At 38.5% G+C, this 18848-nt stretch overlaps 1 long non-coding RNA gene across 1 annotated transcript in view; it reads right to left on the bottom strand.

Annotated features, from left to right (window-relative positions):
* Nucleotides 1–986: 986 nt before the first annotated feature.
* LOC115523252 overlaps nt 987–18848 on the bottom strand; it is a 40550-nt gene continuing 22688 nt past the window's right edge. Inside the window, exons 2-3 of the long non-coding RNA XR_003971680.1 lie at nt 10211–10300; nt 987–1089 (exon numbers count right to left, since the gene is read on the bottom strand). This is a non-coding gene — a long non-coding RNA (uncharacterized LOC115523252). The remainder of the gene's footprint in view (nt 1090–10210; nt 10301–18848) is intronic.

Raw genomic sequence — 18848 nt, forward strand, 5'->3', positions numbered from 1 at the left:
TAGATGGTGATAAGTGCTGAGAAGAAAATAAAACAAGGTGATTTGATAGACAGTAAAAAGAAAGTGAGATGTGAAATGAATCATTGGGAGTAGAGATTAGTTAAGGGTTTGGTTACAAATAAAAGCATATCTCACTTTCTGTGTTGCCTTTTAAGTTTTACATGAAATTAACTTTTCACCAAACTTGAAAATTCTTTCTGCTTTTCATATTCTACACTTGTCATACAAAAATGTCAATCAGACTTTTTTTATTTTGTTTTGTTTTTGTTTTTACCCTCCAAATACAATTTGTGGGAAATTTATCTCTGAGATATTTGCTGTCTGTGAGTTTTTCATGGAAATGTTTCTGAATAGAAGTACTTCCCACATTGCCAATCTAAATGGGACCTACGAATAATTAAGTGAAGTAAAACAAGAGAATGGGGATCTGTGTGTAGATATTGCTTAATTTTATTTACAGATCTGAGCTAATCCTTGAATATCACTGTAATCCTACCAGAAAACAGTAAATAAGAGTGAAACCAGTGGTGTTTCATTTCAATAACTCATGAATTCACAGCTTATATGATTAAAATATGGAAGAGTAAATTTGTACATGTCTGTAGCTCAATGTAAAATTTTAAATGTACTATCCCGGAGTTTAAGCTTGAAGAATTGAAAATAAATCTGCTGTGATCTGTCTTATCTTCAGTTATTTTATATCAGTATTCCTTCAAACCGTGTTTATGAATCAAACTACACCTTTGTTAAACATTTGATGTTTGAGCCACTCCCTGAAACAGAATTTCCTTTTTGGGGTGTCTGTTGTTAATTCTGAATGGTACTAGGCAAACTTTTGGCTATATCCAAACACACAGCTTTCATATTGCTCCCTTTTGGAAGATGCAATATTATATATATTTCCTGTCCTTCAAATAATAACAGCAACATTATAAACAGCCCCTACCTTGTCATATCAGGAAGGAATCATTCTCTTCAGTCCAGTAATTACAGCGTGCATTTTGTGAGACAGCCTTTGAAAATGGCTCATAATGCTTCCATTTTTTCCCTTGGATTGCAATATATTGTTGGTCATAAAACCTATGAGTTCTGCCAAAAATAAAATTGCAAATTGAGACTGTAGATGGTTTGCCATCCAATCTGTCACTGTTTATAGTTACTACCATTAATTTTAGCCCATAACTAAGGCTAAAACTCTGTATTAGGCTTCTGACTGGCTGAGTACATATTTGTTTGGTACTTAGACTATAGGATATACATGCGGTGCTCTTACTGAATGCTTATTGTCTGAAAAACAGAGATCACTAAAACTGTAACATCGGACGTACCAAAGGTCTATACAATAACATCTTTCGAAGATTCCTTTTTCAGAAATCAACCAGTATCACTTACTAAGATTTTCAGGTTGTAAAATATAACAAGAAATACCAGTTAGGTAATACCTTCTAATTCGGCGCGTTTTCCTACCCACCCAATTATCTGCATCCTACGTTAATACGTTAAATATTTCAGTGCCCAGTCAGGCGTAGAGAAAAGCCAAGACTTGGACCCAGGAATGTGCACTCTGAGTGCCAAATTAGAATATGCCTGAGCCAAGCTGTTTATCCTCAGACTTCAAAGTTCGGAAATGTGCATTGCCTTAAAACCTTTCTAGAATTCAAGATCAGTAAATCCTAGAGATCAGTTTGTGATATGCTGGCAGGGAGGTCTGAATGGTAGGTTTTAAAGTTTTACTTATCACCTATTTTTTTAATGTTTATTTATTTGGTACGGGGCAGGGAGAGAGAAGGAGAGAATCCCAAACAGGTTCTGCACTGTCAGCACAGAGCCCCAACAAGGGGCTCAAACCCACGAACCATGATATGACCCAAAGGAAATCAAGGGTCCCATGCTTAACTGACTGAGCCCCCCAGCCTCCCAACTTATCATCTATTTTAAAAAGAAAGTAAGAGGGGCACCTGGGTGGCTCATTCGATTAAGCATCTGACTTGGGCTCAGGTTATGATCTCATGGTTCTCGAGTTCAAGCCCCATGCCAGGCTCTGTGCTGACGGCTCAGAGCCTGGAGCCTGCTTCAGATTCTGTGCTTCCCTCTCTCTCTGCCCCTCCCCCACTCATTCTCTCTCTCTCTCTCTCTCTCTCTCTCTCTCTCTCTCAAATAAATAAACATCACAAAAAATTAAGGAAAGAAAGAGAGAGGTAGGGGGTGGGTAGAAGAAAGAAGGAAAGAAAGGGAAAAAAAAGAGCTTTTCTTTGGTTGTGAAATGTGAAATTGTTCCAAGCACAGGACAGGTTTCCTTCTAAAAGGCATGCTTGTTTCCCAGATGTCTAGTGAGTTTTCTGTATGGTTTCTGCCCCTCCTGTCCTTAATCTCTCAGCACTCCAGTTTTCTCATCTATAAAACTGTATGTGTGTGCATGCATACATACACGTGCACACCCACACACAAAACATATTTCAATATTCTTATATGGATTAACTGAGACAAGCTATAAAAAGGGGCTTCTTTTCTACCTTTAGTTTCCTTTCTAATGTGTGCATTTTAATTCTATTCAAACTAAAATGGGGGCGCCTGGGTGGCTCAGTCGGTTAAGCGGCCAACTTCGGCTCAGGTCATGATCTCGCCGTCTGTGAGTTCGAGCCCCGTGTCAGGCTCTGTGCTGACAGCTCAGAGCCTGGAGCCTGTTTCGGATTATGTGTCTCCCTCTCTCTGACCCTCCCCCGTTCATGCTCTATCTCTCTCTGTCTCAAAAATAAATAAACGTTAAAAAAATTTTCTTTTAAAAACTAAAACGTATCTGTGCATTATTTTGATAACAGGGACCTCATTACAGAATGATACTGAATTAGGAAAAAGAGATTTTGTCATGCTACTCTATCCTAGGACCATTGTCCTCTTGCTATAGATTTCCCAGACCAAATAAGAGTTCTTCACATCAGGGGCCAACTGGATAAATGCCAAATACCTTATGGAGTAACCCTTTCCCAGCTTTTCTGTTTTAAATATGACCTATATATGTCCATGAATTTAAAAGTGATTATTCCAAGGGCTTAAGAATAGTTTTTGTTTTTAAAATAGATAAATCAAATTTCAATAAGATACTGTGTATCAGAAACTTAGCTAGATGTTTTCAAAGTATGATTATTAAGAGAAAATGTATTTTATTATATGAATTCTTTAGGTAAATGGTAGTGCCTTGGGATAAGGCAACCCTATCCGTTATTATGAAAAATTTTCGATCACTAACTGCCCAAACTTAGTTGATTTGTTTGTACTGACTCCAGCATTTTTTAGTTAATTTAATCTGAAATCAGAATAGAATAGCATTGACAGTTACAGCAATAACAATTGCAGCTAACGTTTCGAGCACTTACTACGTGATAGGCACTGTCCTAAGCAACTTACGTGAATTATCTCATTTATGCTAACAACTATCCTGTTATTCCCTTTTACAGATGAGACAACCAAGGCTCAGACAATTAAGTAACTGTTGCAGAGCCTTACCACTGTTTTTATGACTTTCTAGAATTAATCCATTATTAAAAATTTTAAGCTATTATCTAGGTATATCTTTGTTAGGAAAACAGTTACTATTCTGATTCTTCACCAGAGTCAAGATAGAGATTTCGTTTAAAAGTTGTTTACAGATTCAGAGCAGTAGATTAATCCTTTTATATTTCCCACTGTTATTCAGTTTACACAATTCTATTTAAATAAGAGGCAGATGATCAAATCCAGGGTATTGGGTAGGGCCTCTAGTACATCAAAATCTTTATAAGACAGGGAAAGTAAGTTAAAGTTAGTAAAGAGACTAGTCAGTTAGATGGTATTCTTTCAATGCAAAAGTTTTTTCAGTAGGAATAGTAGTGTTTCTCATGTCATGTCTCTTCTGGTTTTACCTTATACATCCTTTGTAAGACAAGGAGCAATCATATAATGTGTAAACTGAGTTTACTTTAGAGAGAAGAGGCCTTTTTCTGTGACTGGTTTCCAGGAAGTTCTAGGCAAACCAAATCTCATTGATACAGATGGAGGTGGTTAGGTTAAGACACTGAACGGGGACAGACAATTTCGTAGTACAGATCTTCCATTCTTCAGGCATTTCATATATTTGAATCACACTTCAAAGACCAGGATGACTTACTGGTGGAAATAAGGCCAGTATTCAGGCTTTCAGTCTCTGTTTTGCCATGGAGAAGGGTTTGAAAAGGTGATGTAACAGCCATCTCTATTGCAATTCACAGAAAAACTCAGAGGATGCTAAGCTGTGCCAAACTTCTAAGAGTCTTTTCCCTGCCCTGATTTTATTTTGTCTGTAAATTGGGAATAGCTCTGATCTACCATAGTGGTGAGCTGAAAAGTGGTCAAACGGCTGCAAAGTGAGTCTGCTGGTACTACCACGTGTTTTTATGATAAAAAGCTATCTTGAGATTTCAATGTTGTTTTCAAAGTAAGCCGGTGTATACTGGTAATTTTCATCACATCCCTGGAGGGAGCATACTTTGCCTCTAGGCGCCTCTATTATAATTATATGATTATATATAATTATAGGCACCTATAATTCCTGTAGGGCAGCTGTTCTCAAACTTTTCATGCATCAAAATTACCTTGGAGAGTTTGTTAAAGTACAGATTGCTGGACAGCACCTCTCAAGTTTATGACTCAGTAGGTCTGAAGCGGGGCCCAATAACTTCCGTTTCTACCAAGTTCCCAGATGCGGCCGCTGCTGGTCCAAGGACCACACTTTGGAGTCACTGCTCTAGAGAATGCTGCAGAGATATATTTGCTGGGGTTATTACAACCATTTGACGAAATCCATTTCAATGAGCCACTAGATTGAATGAATGCCATAGACATGGCTTTGCCCTCTGCACAAAGTGGATATGGGCAAACAATAGAGACACTATTTGCTAAATAAAAGTGGCAGCTCAAAAGAGATTTCATTGTAAAATATTAAGTGCATATCAACACCAAGCCCCTTAGGTAATGAAATAAAGACCATTGAATGGAGGTGGGTTAGGAGTCAGGGTAGAGAGGGAAGTTTCTAGGCTTCAGACTAATTTATTTGTCAGCTCTTTAGTATTTATCTAATCAATCCTAGAAGACCATGCATCTGCAATTAAAGACAACAGGCAATAAAGAGATATATAAGATTCCAACAGGAACTGAGGCAAATGTGTTTTCTGGGGTAAAGGATTCGTCTTTATCTCTGTCTAGTAGGAAATAGCCAGTTGATTACAAGAATCATAGAATTAGTGTTATCCAATTTTTTAAATAATTTGGATCTGTAAAAGGGCTCTACTTTTCTCAAGCTGAAAATAGGTTAATTTATGTTCATTTTTTTTCTTTATAAAAATGTTCTTGTACAGAAGTCTCAATATGGTGGGGTGCCTGGGTGGCTCAGTCCGTTAAGTGACCTGACTTTGGCTCAGGTCATGATCACATGGCTCGTGGGTTCAAGCCCCGTGCCAGACTCTGTGCTGACAGCTCAGAGCCTGGAGCCTGCTTCAGATTCTGTGTCTTCCTCTCTGTCTGCCCCTCCCCTGCTCATGCTCTGTCTCTCTCTGTCTCTCATAAATAAATAAATGTTAAAAAAAAAAAAAGAAGTCTCAATATGGTGTTATCCTAAGATCTTTCTAATATATAGTTTCACACAGTTCACAAAGTTTTCAAGTGCATCAAACCCCATACTTTTTCATAAACTCCCCTTGTAATAATGCCTTGAACCAACATCTCTGAAAAGTTCAAAGCTCTTGATATATCTTTATATCACTTATTCTGAAAATACCCTTGGGAGGATGCAGACAAGGTATCATTAAACCCGTTTTACAGAGAGGACAACTGAAGTCCAGACTGCTTTGTATCACCTAACAAATTAGTGGGGCAGAGTTAGTTATTATATACTTGTGTTAGAATTTTAATATCCTACCTTCAGTTTGAAGCTACATGTTATGTGTTTTCAGAATGAAAGTATTCTCTTTCTGAATAAAGGCTTTGTAAAATGCCAGGTTACTAAATTGTAACTGATCTAAAGCAACTCTTTCTCTAGGTCCTACTATCCACATATTCTTGTTAATTCTGTTCTCTGTTTCAACAAACTTACACATACTTTCCTGGTTTTTATAATGATATTTTTATGACTATTCTCTTGTACAAAATAGGCATGTAATTTAACAATTTAAGAATATATTAAAACTTAAAACATTGAAATTAAAATCATCTCATAAACCCATCACTCAGAGATATCCACCAATGCCACATGGTAAACATCCATCCATTTATTTGTCTATAAAATCCTTTACGACAGAAAAGGATTTTTCTAATATTTTTTATATCAGTCCTATAAGCTGAACTTCTTTCTATGTGATTAGTACTTATGAACTTTCTTCTAATAAGACTGAAAGACATGCATAAAATTAAACAATCATGAGGTTTGATGAACATTCACGAAGTGAACATCCTTATGTATCAGTCTGAGACCAAGAAACCAGCATTGATAGAATGCCTGCGCTCACCTGCAGTCATGACGCACTGTAAAAGTTAAGCAGTAGTTATTTTTGCCTCATTTGAGCTAGATATAAATGATATATATGCTTTTTTGCATCTGGCTTATTTTGTCCAGCATTGTGTTTATTAGATACAATCGTGCACCAACTCTTATTAATGGCTGTATGGTATACTATCGGATGGCTTACTATGACTTGACCAAGAATGAAAGCAAAAAAAAAAAAAAAAAAAAAAAGTCATCTATGAGACATTTAAGCTAATTCTAACTCCTCACTGTCATAGACAAGGTTGTTATCAGCATCCCTATTGGCTTGTTCATATTCTTATACAATCTGTGGGATAAGTTCCTAGAAACGGAAATGCTGGTTGTAAAGATATCACAATGTTAAGATTTTTGAAGAGTATTGCCAGGCAGCCCTTTAGTGTGGTAAAAATATATTTCCAACAGTAACATGTGTGAGAGCCTGTTTCCCAATATCCTCTCCATCACTGCACATTACAATTTTCTTTCAACCTTGTGGTTTCTGAGGGTTTTTGGTCTCAGCATATTCTAGCTATTAATGACAATACTTCTCAGTTCAAGTTCTGAGTTATTTCAGAGAGATAAGGACCAGTTTTTATTTTTCAAAACTAACTTATTCTTATATACGATGATATGCATATGAATTGGGTTTTTTGTTTAGTGTAATACTCTTCAGTTAATCATTCTATATTACAGGATTCTTTGAATATATACAGCCTAACCTAGCTAAATATTTCACTTGTCAAATATGTATTTTTCCAGGGTATGAAAGGAAATATAAATACTGTGTTCTTTATGTCTACATTTTAATTGCTTTCTATTCCCTTAAATCTAGAGATTTATTTACTAGTCTAAGTAATAATTATTGTCCCATGCTTTCATAACTTGAAGTTTTATTCCCATAAGTCATTTTTAAGAACTTTTTTCTTATTCTAAAAGTAATATATGATTGTTTGAAAATGCATATTAATTCAAAAGAAAATGAAAATCGTCTGTATTCCCTCCTCCTTATTGTTTGTTTGTTTGAATGCCTCGTTGTAGTCTTTCTTATGTACATTTAGAGAACTATTGTTCACACACACAAAAAAATGAATTACACTTACTGCACATGCTGTTTCCCTCATAATACATTTTATCTATCCAATCTTCTCTTGACTCAAATAATTTTATTCAATCAATTAGGGTATTATATATTTTCTCCAGGGTGTTCTGTAAACACTAAACAGTAAAGAAGGTGAGAGTTCCTTCTTTAGATGGAGTTGTCTCTTAGTTATTGTGTTTGGTGTTGAAAGAGTCCTGGCATCCTGGCACCCAGGGAGCCCGAGTAAGAATGTGTTTCCTGATGTAATTCTCTAGGCTCTATCTAGGGCATCCTGTCCCCTTAGTTGGCTCCTAGCGCCTCTGCCAGACCAAAAGGAAAGGATCAGCTCCTCCTTCCTTTCTTGTCTTCCATGTACATTTCAGCTTCCAGCCACCAGTCTTGAATGCAGAGATATGTAATTTTCTTAGATCTTTTCTAAACAGGCTACTTCTGGGGGCGCCTGGGTGGCGCAGTCGGTTAAGCGTCCGACTTCAGCCAGGTCACGATCTCGCGGTCCGGGAGTTCGAGCCCCGCGTCAGGCTCTGGGCTGATGGCTCAGAGCCTGGAGCCTGTTTCCGATTCTGTGTCTCCCTCTCTCTCTGCCCCTCCCCCGTTCATGCTCTCTCTCTGTCCCAAAAATAAATAAACGTTGAAAAAAAAAATTTTAAACAGGCTACTTCTGGAAAGTAGTAAAATGGCTACATTTGTTTCCCAGAGGGTCAATGTTGTTTAAGCTTCTTTTACAAGCATGCTATGCTTATCAATGAGAAGTGCTGTTTCCATTCATAAAACCTATGAGCTGATAGTCCGATGTTAGTTAACTTAAAAATATATATATGTATATATGTGATCACTGTATAGAACATACAGTTTTAAATTAAGTTAGTTAGGATTTGGAATGAGCCCAGTAATGTTCTAATAAAATATGTGTGCGTGGTGGGAGGCAAGGGGGAAGCCTATTACTATACTTCCATGGCAGCATAATTACTTACAGGAATATTACTTCCTAGTTAACCTATCAAGGAACCAGTGTATATTTTTAGGGTCTTATTATCGTTTGCATCTTACACACTTGAGCAGGTAATCCCAGGAGAGATAACAATTCCCTGATTTAACCTTTTGCCCAGGATAAGAAAAGTAACTGTTACAAACTGTTAACCTCTTAGCTTCACCCAGGAGGAGACGATCAACTGTGTGTGACTTATTTACCAAGCCCAGTCTGTGTTTAGGTATCTCAAAGAGTACTAAGCATGAGAATATGTGTTTGAAAAGTTTGTTGTCTTCATCCTTTGGCTCAGTTAAATCCACAAATCATTAGGTCCAAAACTAAACTTGAGCTGAAAGGTCATTGCTTTTTTCCACCAAGCCATCTAACCTCTAGTTTTAGAACAAGTATCAAACCATCTGCTTACCAGGAGGCAGAGGAGCTCAAAATCCATTAACGCCATATGTATCAACAGAAGTGTGACTTCAGAGCCTCAAATGTTTTTAATTTTTCTCCCTCATTATTATCTGCCAGAAACTTAGTTGGAATGCTTTCTCTTTCCTTAAAATGCATTGAATTTCCATTTAATTATGCAAGTCTCCCCTCTTATTAAGTAATTACACACATTTTCTCATCTGTGTGTCTATATTTCAGAAGTAACTGCTTCGTTTTGTTGGCAAAAACAGGAAATTAACCAAAAAGGGGGCAATAAGATTTTATTTTCAATTTCCCTTCTTTCTCCCGAGGGGAACTAACACATCTTCCAATGCATCACAAGATAAAGATGCTGACTCAGTCTCTTAAATCATCCCTGGAGTCTACAGCATAGCCCCTAATGAGAGAGAATTTGCTGTACAAGAAGTTATTTTATTAAATGACTGAAAAATAACCTCTCCTCTTCCAAAATTGCCCTTAGCGAAATAACCAAAATCTGAAACCAAACCCTCCCATACTTATCCCAAAACACAGGGGAGGACAGACAACACAAATTCAAAAGGATGAAATGGCTACTTAGTTTGAAATTATACTTTGGACATTTCACCAAAAATGTGACATTAACTGTGGTCAACATAGGGAAGTAAAAATGTTCACCAACCTAAAGACAAACTAAGCAGATCTTCAAAGGACAGGGAAGAAAACAAAGCGGGAACATTTCAAATGAAGTTTACGATGATTGTGTCTAATTGAAATGGATGCAGATTTGTCTTAATAATAATTCTTTGCACTTGTGGCTTATAAAACATAAGCATTCTTATATCAGTTACTTCATTTCATCCTTACAACAACACTGAGAACGAGGCAGGAAATAAATTACCTTTCCAAAATGACAGATGTGGAGTCCATTATTCAGGGAAATCACATGACTTGCCCAAGGTCCAATGGGGCAAGTCAGTGGCAAATCCTCTGATTCTAAATGAGCCCTGCCCTACTGCCTTTTTAAATTAACTGATAGAAAAGTGTTTACATAGAAGTTCTTAGAACACTGTAATGACTCAGCTGTATTGTTTGGAACGCAAGGAAGTTAAGAATTATTGGAACATATACTCTCTGTAAAATATTAAATTCAAGTTGTTAGTTTTAGCCTGCTACATCCAAATCTTTCAAAGATGCTTACCTTCACATATTAACCCCAAATATGTAAGTTCTTCTTTTGTTTATGGTAACATTGGTTGATTGAAGTTCCAGCTGATTTTCCTTTTACCTGCTGGTAGAAAAACCCAATGGGAATAAAATAAACAAGATCTGTATATTCTGAACACTCAAAGATAAAACTTTGAAATCATTTACTGACCATGAAGTAGCATCACCCTGAGGTTTGCAGATTGCCCAACTAACTACAAAACAGCTTCCTAACTTCTCTCCTGCTTCTTCCCTCTCCCCATTCTCTCCCCACTTTATATGGCTGGCAGATTGTTCCAATTGTAGTTACCTTTTGCAAATCTTCCTTTAGCTCACTAAAAAAACCCAAAAAACAAAAAAACACACAAACTTTTTATCCTGTTATTCAAGATCTCTGCAAAATAATAATACCTACCATTTATTAAACAACTATTACAGAACAGATAATCTCAAAACAATCCCAGGAAATGCATGATTAGATCAAGTTTAGAAATGGGTAAACTGAGGCTGAGGGTGGTCAGGTAACTCACCCTGAATTGGACAGTGATTGAGGCGTAGCACCAGTGTCCAAACTCAGGCCTGTCTAACTACAAAGACCAGACTTTCTAGATTAGTTTCCGACCCCTGAGACACACATAGCCTATGTTACCATGTTACCATGAGCCTACAGTGCTAGACTGGTGAACATTCCTGGTCCTGTCACAGTTCTGTGCTTTTGCCAAGATAGTTTTTCTATCTGGAATGTTTTCCTCAGTCCTACTGGCTGTAGGGATGCTATTAGTTCTTCAGAACTAACCTCAAACATCACCTCTTCCTTGAAGTCTTTGCTGACTCTTATCTCACGTGAACAATTCTCATTCTTTGAACACTTTTAGGTCTTTGTATAATTCTTACGGCATTTACCTTATTCTACTACATCAGCGATTTCCTCGTCCTCATTAAAATGTATCTGGCTTCCTCCCCCACCATTCAATTTCCTCTTTCATCTTCTCAGCTGCAAGGATTTTGGTGTGAGCCATTGGAAGAATGGAGATGCCATTTATTTTAATGCATGAAAGTGTTTGCTTTTGGACATGTAGAGGTGAAGATATCCATTAGGTTTAAGTTGGACCTAAAAAGTTGGTAATTGTCAATATGCATAGGCTATGTAAGCCCTAGTCCTGGATAAGTTCTCTTAAAGTAGTGGTTCTCAAGCCTGTTTGTACATTAGAATCACCTGGTAAACTTAAAAATCCCAAATCCAGGCCCTACTCCAGGCCAATTTAACCAGAATATACAGTGTAGGATCCAGGCATCAATATTGTCTTAAAACTTCCCTGAATTATATATATATATAAAAAAAAAAAAAAAAAAAAAAGAGGGAGAAAAAGAAAGAATAAATTGCTTCCAAACAGTTAGTACTCAGCTAACAAGTCCAAACAGCTAGGACTTGACTTAAATGTAGTTCATTATAATCAGAAGAATGTTTCTCACGCAGTGAATTTGTTCCACCCTGACAAAAACTTGCCTGAAAATCAGAGTTGGACTTGGGAGTTTCCACAATCCTTCCATGCCATTCTCCCAAATTCTCCACTGCTTAAAAATCTGCAACTATGAATTATTCTCTCTAGGAAGACAGAACACAGCAGAGAATATTGACCACCACTCATTCAACAAACATATTTACGTACTGGGACACTAGTGTTGTTTCAAGAAACTGAAAGATAAGACTTAGGCTCCACCCCAGGGGCACTCTCAAGCTAGCCAGGGAAGATGGACTTGTAAAGAAATAGGCATAATCAATTGAGCTACATGGGGGTGTAAAAGTAAAATGGTTAGTCTTATTGGTGTGGTGGGGACCAGCTTCAGCTTTGCAGAGGAGGTGAAGCTTGAGCTAAATCTTGAAAGATAAACTTGTTGATATTTGCAGGCCAACAAGGACAGATTGGGGAAGATAACCCCCAGGAAGGGGGGGGGTGTAAGTAAGGGAGCGTAGTAGGTTTGGGAAACTGCAAATAATTTGGAGCGGTGAGTGTGTCTGAGTGTGCAAGGAAGGATGACTGAGGGGGACAGAGTTAAATAGAGAAATACCTAAGTAAGGAGGGGGATGGGCTTTATAAATCGAGTTAAAGGCTTTACACTTTCTCCCCATAGCTTCCTCCTCCAATCTCTTACAGCATGGGCAACAGGAAGCTACTGAATGAAAGCTGCTTAACCAGAATCGAATTTTCCAGCAAACCTTAGAGAGACACTTCCTATCTCCTAAATTACCTTTCTAATCTTTGGAAACCAGGTGTGGTCAAAAGGAATCTAGTCATTGCCCTTCTAGGTAGATATGCAGTTTCAGCAAGTGGGGGGCGGGATGGGATCAGCTACACAAGCACTGGGATTCTGTTGTTTGACCCTTTCAGCACCTCCCTCCCTCCTCATCCTTCTCTATTCTCTTTCAGTTGTTGAACAACCACTTGCCCCGGGTGGTCTCTTACCACTGGTTTCAGAGTGATGGCTCCCTCCCGACTCAGGGACTCTGGCGGGGAGTAAGTGAGGGCCAGGCAAGCTGTAAGCACTTTTCAAATCACTGGGACCACTCCCTCCACCCCCCTCCAGGGCTGCCTTGGGAAAACTGACTCTGTACATTTGTGTTAAACTCCGTTGCACCCTAAAGTACCCCTACCCACCCACCCCCTCAAAAAAAAAAAGTTGGTGACATGTTCTGGTGTGCTAGTAGTATTCAACCCTTAAGGAAGAGGGAGGAAAGCAACAGGTCTCAAGTCCTTCCACCTGGAGATAGTTACTCCTTTGCAGACAGTGCGGAAGAGGCAGTAGAAGCTGCTGAGGGCAACACCTGTTCAAGACGTAAATCCCAGGCTATTCTCTCACAGGCAGTCTTATTGTTTAAAGTGCAATTTTCCCTGCCTTCTTGGGCTCAAATAAGAACGTCAAACTTCAGCTGCCTTGTGGAAAGAGGGTGAGGCCCTTGCTCTTGAAGGATTGTCTTTCCCCTCCTCCTGTGTAGAAACACCTGATATATAGGTTTCATCTCATTCTGTTTCCATCTGGAAGGCAGGAAACCTCTCATTTTAGCCTCAGTCCCGCTGCTTGACTTAGTGATCTTGGCAAGCCACTTAACGTCTAGATGCCATAATAGCTTTTTTTCACCAGGAGTAACACATGCCTCTTCCAAACCCTCTGAAATGTTAGATAAACCCAAATGGAGCTTTGTGGAGAAAATAGTGAAAATGCATACACCCGTTGTAATCAACTAATTCATCTCAAAATTGTTCTTTTAAATTTTCTTTTGAAATGGAAAAAATATATATTTCCTATGAGAAATGGTCTTTTTGGATAACTTTTGGGGATGAATACACCATAATTGTGTAAGGTGTTAAAATATTTGTCAATTCCAAATTAAAAACTGCATTAAAAATGGCAATTTTGGGGGGTGCCTGGGTGGCTCAGTTGGTTAAGCATCAGATTCTTGATTTTGGCTCAGGTCATGATCTCACGGTTCATGAGATCAAGCCCAGGGTCCAGCTCTGTGCTGACAGCGCTAAGCCTGGTTAAAATTCTCTCTCTCTCTCTCTCTCTCTCTCTCTCTCTCTCTCTCTGCCCCTCCCCTGCTTGCACTAAATAAATAAATAAACAAACATTAAAAGAATGACAACTTATCAAGATGATAAGTATTTACTGCTCTTGTTGCTTTCCAAAAGATAAGACAAAACAGAATTCTGGGAAGACTGAGATCCTGACCAAAAGGTTTGAACAATATCTGTCTGTATTTCAAACTACAAACGAAGTCATGGCATGTAATATTCCACTAATATGATACAAATGGATGACTCTTACCTTATAGCTCAGACGTGTTTTAGGTGTACTTACTCCTGCTAAAGACAGATCCCTTTCCGAAATTACCTCTCAGAACACAGCAGTCATGTTCCTACAGCTATACAATTAATCTACTTTTTACTCAGACCACACTGAGGCTGTTCTTAATGACAAGAAAAAGGGGCAGAGGGGAGCCTGTCAAATAGGATTATTCAGAGGAAAGAAAACTAAATGGATTCAAAACTGCAGCCTATCATTATCTTCCACAAGTTGTACTGGAAGGACTAAAAAACAAAATAGCATTTTATCAAAAGTATAAATCTAAGGAGGAGACACGACTTCTGGTCTTTTAAAAAAATATGTTATTTTAACTGCCATGATTACCTGGTAGCTTAAATGGCTCGCTATGAAAGGTATTATATAACAGCATTAGGTGTGTGCATGTGTGTGCCTGTGTGCGTGTGCGTGCTCGTGTGTGTGCTTCCTGACGGCACTAACAGCTTCACTATCAGGCATGAAAGGTCAAGAGTCACTGGGAATGTCAGATGTTCTCAGCTGGATAACTGATACCTTGTATATGTCTCCCATTCATTTCTAAATACATGATCAACCATTAGCAGACAAATCTTCAAATGACTGTATAGATTCAGGGCTCTTCTCTGTTTTATAGTTTAAGAAACTGAAAAAGGTGATTTGCCCTTAATGTTGTAAAACAATCTTTTTTCCCCCTTTTGCCCTCTTAGACACCTAACCCTAACACTCCCTCCCCTGGATGTATACCACACTGATGTCATATGGCTAAAAGCCCAGCAATAGAATATATTGTATAGTAAATCATAGCATGTTATCAGGATCTTAATGCATTACTTCCTTTCGCTTTTTAAAAGAGAAAGAAAGACAACACAAGCAAATTGACCTTTCAAAATAGAACAACAGGCACTTTGGCACCTGTATGAAAACAGAACTAGTACCCTCCCAAATTACATTTTGTAAACATCTACCCTCTCTGTACAAATCGTGATGACCTTGTTGCCTTAAGCCAAAATATGAGTCAACAATAAGATGAGAAATTAAAGTTATATCTCCCAACTCTTTATCCTGAGTTCTTGCCATCAAACTAATTCATGCACCCTCCTAAATGATATTTACAATGAAAAAAAAAAAGCAGATTGATTTTTGGAATTATTGTAAACCAGAGGAAATCCGAAGATCTTCAGTAGGTCCATGCTGGAGTTGTCCTATAATAAATAGCTGTACCTATAAAGAATAGCTTCTCGTACCTATGATAAATAAATAACTCCAGACTGTTGGTGGCATATTTTGACCCAAGTTTTTACATTTAGCCTTAAGAAGTTCACTAACATGCTCATCACTATAAATCTTGCAAATGTATCCTATAGACTAAACTACTTAAATATGGAAGTGAAAATGAAGGTCCTGACAATAACTTAAAATCTGACTTTCTCAATTGTTAAACGCTGAAGCAGGGGGCAAAAATTAAGCCCCAGAGGAGTTGGGAAAGAAGCAGAGAGTGGAGGGGAAATTTACTATGTGTCTCTGAAGCAGATTGCTGCAGAAATTTAGTTATCATGGTTTTATAGGGAGAACTAATGAACTTAATTTGGAAAAGTAAAATTGGGAGAAATCAGGCAGATCCACAAATCATGGCAAAGTAACATACATCTTAACAAGTGGGATGCAGCAGGGCTCCATGCCATCTATCGCTCTGATAATGAAATGCCATTTAGGATAGGGTATAATTTCAACAAAAAGTTGAAACAAAGGATGGATGGCTTAGGGAATTCCAGAAGGTGCTTATAGACTTTTATGTATTTTTATTTATTTTTAATTTTTTTTTAATTTTTAAAATTTTTATTTTGAGAGAGGGTAAGCGAGGGAGAGGCAGAGAGAGAGGGAAACAGAGGATCTGAAGTGGGCGCTGTGCTGACAGCAGGAAGCCGAGGTGTGGCTCGAACCCACGAGCTGTGAGATCATGACCTGAGCTGAAGTCAGACGCTCAACCGACTAAGCCACCCAGGTGCCCCTAGACTTTTATTTTTAGATTGTTCATTTACAGAGTTCAGATCGTTATTTGCTGTTAGTTATTTGCTCACCAAGTAGCCAGCCATGGAAAGATAGGAAATAATGGTTTCATTTGAGGGGGGGTGGGAGGACAGATCATAGAAGCTTTCATTGTGTGTTAGCAGGCTGCAACAGGGATCTGAGTGACCAAGGAGACTGAAAACAGGCTGCAGAGCTAGATGACCGCTAAAGAATAGTGTTACAGCCCTTCATCCTCCCACTGAAGACTTCAGACTAAAAGGAAAATCTTAGCTGAGAAAAAGAAATCTGAGTCTTTACAGCTATGAGGTGGGTGGGGGCACTATGCTGAAGAAACACTGAATCCCAATGTTTTAAGGCACCTGATCATTTTAGTCCCCTTCATTATCATTTTCTAAGACTAAGTGCTCTTAGAACACCACTTGAGGCTGTGTTGATGGTAGACATTTCTTGCATCAAGTGCTTTCCTGGTGACATGGTTTGGGGTTTGTTATTACACCAATCTCTCCAAACAATTTGCTTCAATTTATGACACAGAGTGTTACTTTACTAGCTAATCATGTATGTTCATTCATTCATTCATTCATTCTTCCATTCTTTTGTTCTATAACATCTATACATACAGGTAGGCACTTTATGTACTTGGTTCCAGTAAAATGAAAGAAAATGACAGAGTTCCTATCTCCTCAAAAGCTCAGAATCACAGACAAAATGTTCACACATAATTATAAGACAATGACATACATTATGATTTTCTATAAATGCGTTGGGCCTCTCCCTTCTCTCTTGTGTGCATTTAAATTTTCATACTGTGTTCTATTGTTGAAATGTAATGCTAGAGCTGATATGATTAAACTAGCATTCAAGTCCTGACACCACCACTTCCTGGTCTTGTGACCTTGAGATTTTGGTGGAATTTAGCCTCTAAACCATTTCTCTTCTCAGGGCCCCAGTTTCTTCATAAGAGCTCACACTTACTGATGGTTTAGTATGAGTTAGGTACCTTATGGGTTTTACATGTATTAATTTACACAGCCTGCACAACCAACCCATGAAGAGCTTGCTAATATAATCCTTATTTTACAGATGAGAAAATTGTGGTACCAATAGGCTAAATAATTCACCAAAGATCATACAGCTTGACAAGTTTTGAACACTGGCCACAGCATCTGTGCTCTTAATCAGTGATATATACAGCCTCTTCAGAGTGCTAACAGTAAGGTTAAAATGAGAATATATATGGGAAAGAGTTTTAAAAAGTTTAAGCATATGAAAGAAAAAGTGTAATTAAAAACAAATCTTTTTTAATGTTTATTTTTGAGAGAGAGACGGAGCGCGAGTGGGGGAGGGACAGAGAGAGAGGGAGATACAGAATCTGAAGCAGGCTCTAGGCTCTGAGCTGTCAGCACAGAGCCTTACGTGGGGCTTGAACTCATGAACCTTGAGATCATGACTTGAGCTGAAGCTGGACGCTAAACCGACGGAGCCACCCAGGTGCCCCCAAAAAGTATAATTTTTAAAGACTTTTAAATCCAAAACTCTGTTGGAGGAAATTAGCTAACATCTGTAGTGTCCTGCTTGTTTACTTAGCGGTCTTTCCCCTTCCTTAGACAAAGAGCATGTTCATTTCTTTCCTTTACACTCCGTCTCTCCGTACATTAGGTAGGAATGGTTCTACTCCTGCCTCCAAGCATGAACATACTGAAAGCTGGTTATACACCTGTTCTGGGCCAAAAGTAGTGGCGAGCCAAAGTCAAATCCCAACACCCTCCAAACTCCAAAGTCTTGGAAATGCCTAGCCTTAGAAAACACTACAATCAGAAGCCTTTGCTTTGCCTCCTGAAGTCTGTCATGAGACAGCTGCTTGGCCTCAGCTTTCTCAACTAGAGCAGCCCCCCCCAAGTTTCTGTTTCATTGATGGCCAAGAGTCAACAAAATTACAGGTCTATATAATGTTGTTTACATGTAGGTTGTGTCCAAAAACAAGGAGAACGTGGACATACTTTCAGGCAACCACATTTTCCAATCACCATCCTCAGGCATGACAGGGAGGAAAAGGGGGATTGCTAGCTAAAGGGCATGTCCCACAATCTCACCATCTCACAGCCCTCTGAAGGGACATAGCACTTTCAAGATTGGTCCAATGAATGAAGCCATGTTGTCAATGGCTGCAGAATTACAAAGACCAGATCTCTGAGTCTACCTCAAAAGAAGACTGAAAGTCACCCTCTGTTTTGAAGTTCGGTGGGTGTAGTCAGGGTGCTCAACATAATCTTGATAGCATAGACCTTATTCTGCAATGTAATTTGGCTAGAATTGACATCCACACATACATATCATGATGGAATTCATGACCATTTTAGGCCCACAGAGTTCCTACTCATTTAACTATCTAAAGGGAAAATCATTCCAAAGAGCCAAGACAAGCCAACTTAACAGAGATTTTCCTGGAATTTCCTTCCAGCCAGTGGTTCCTTCTAGCTTTATTTTTTTATGATTCAATTACCAGTACCCTGCCATTTGCTCTCATCGCCCTCTTTCTCTCACTCAGCTCCCTTCTTTTCTTCAGCACACTTCAACTTGGTAATAGATGTTTTAGCCTCTGTGCCAAGAGCAAGGTTTAAGGACAAGGGCAAAGTTAACCATGTAGCACCAAATAGGATTCTCTGGACTCTGGAAACTGCCATTGCACCAAGTGTACTCGTTCCTCAGAGTGATTATATCATTAGCTGGTGCATGAAAAGCCTATTGGCAAACTTATAGGCTGG

The sequence above is a fragment of the Lynx canadensis genome, chromosome C2 (genome assembly GCF_007474595.2).
Source record: "Lynx canadensis isolate LIC74 chromosome C2, mLynCan4.pri.v2, whole genome shotgun sequence".
Classification (NCBI taxonomy): Eukaryota; Metazoa; Chordata; class Mammalia; order Carnivora; family Felidae; genus Lynx; species Lynx canadensis.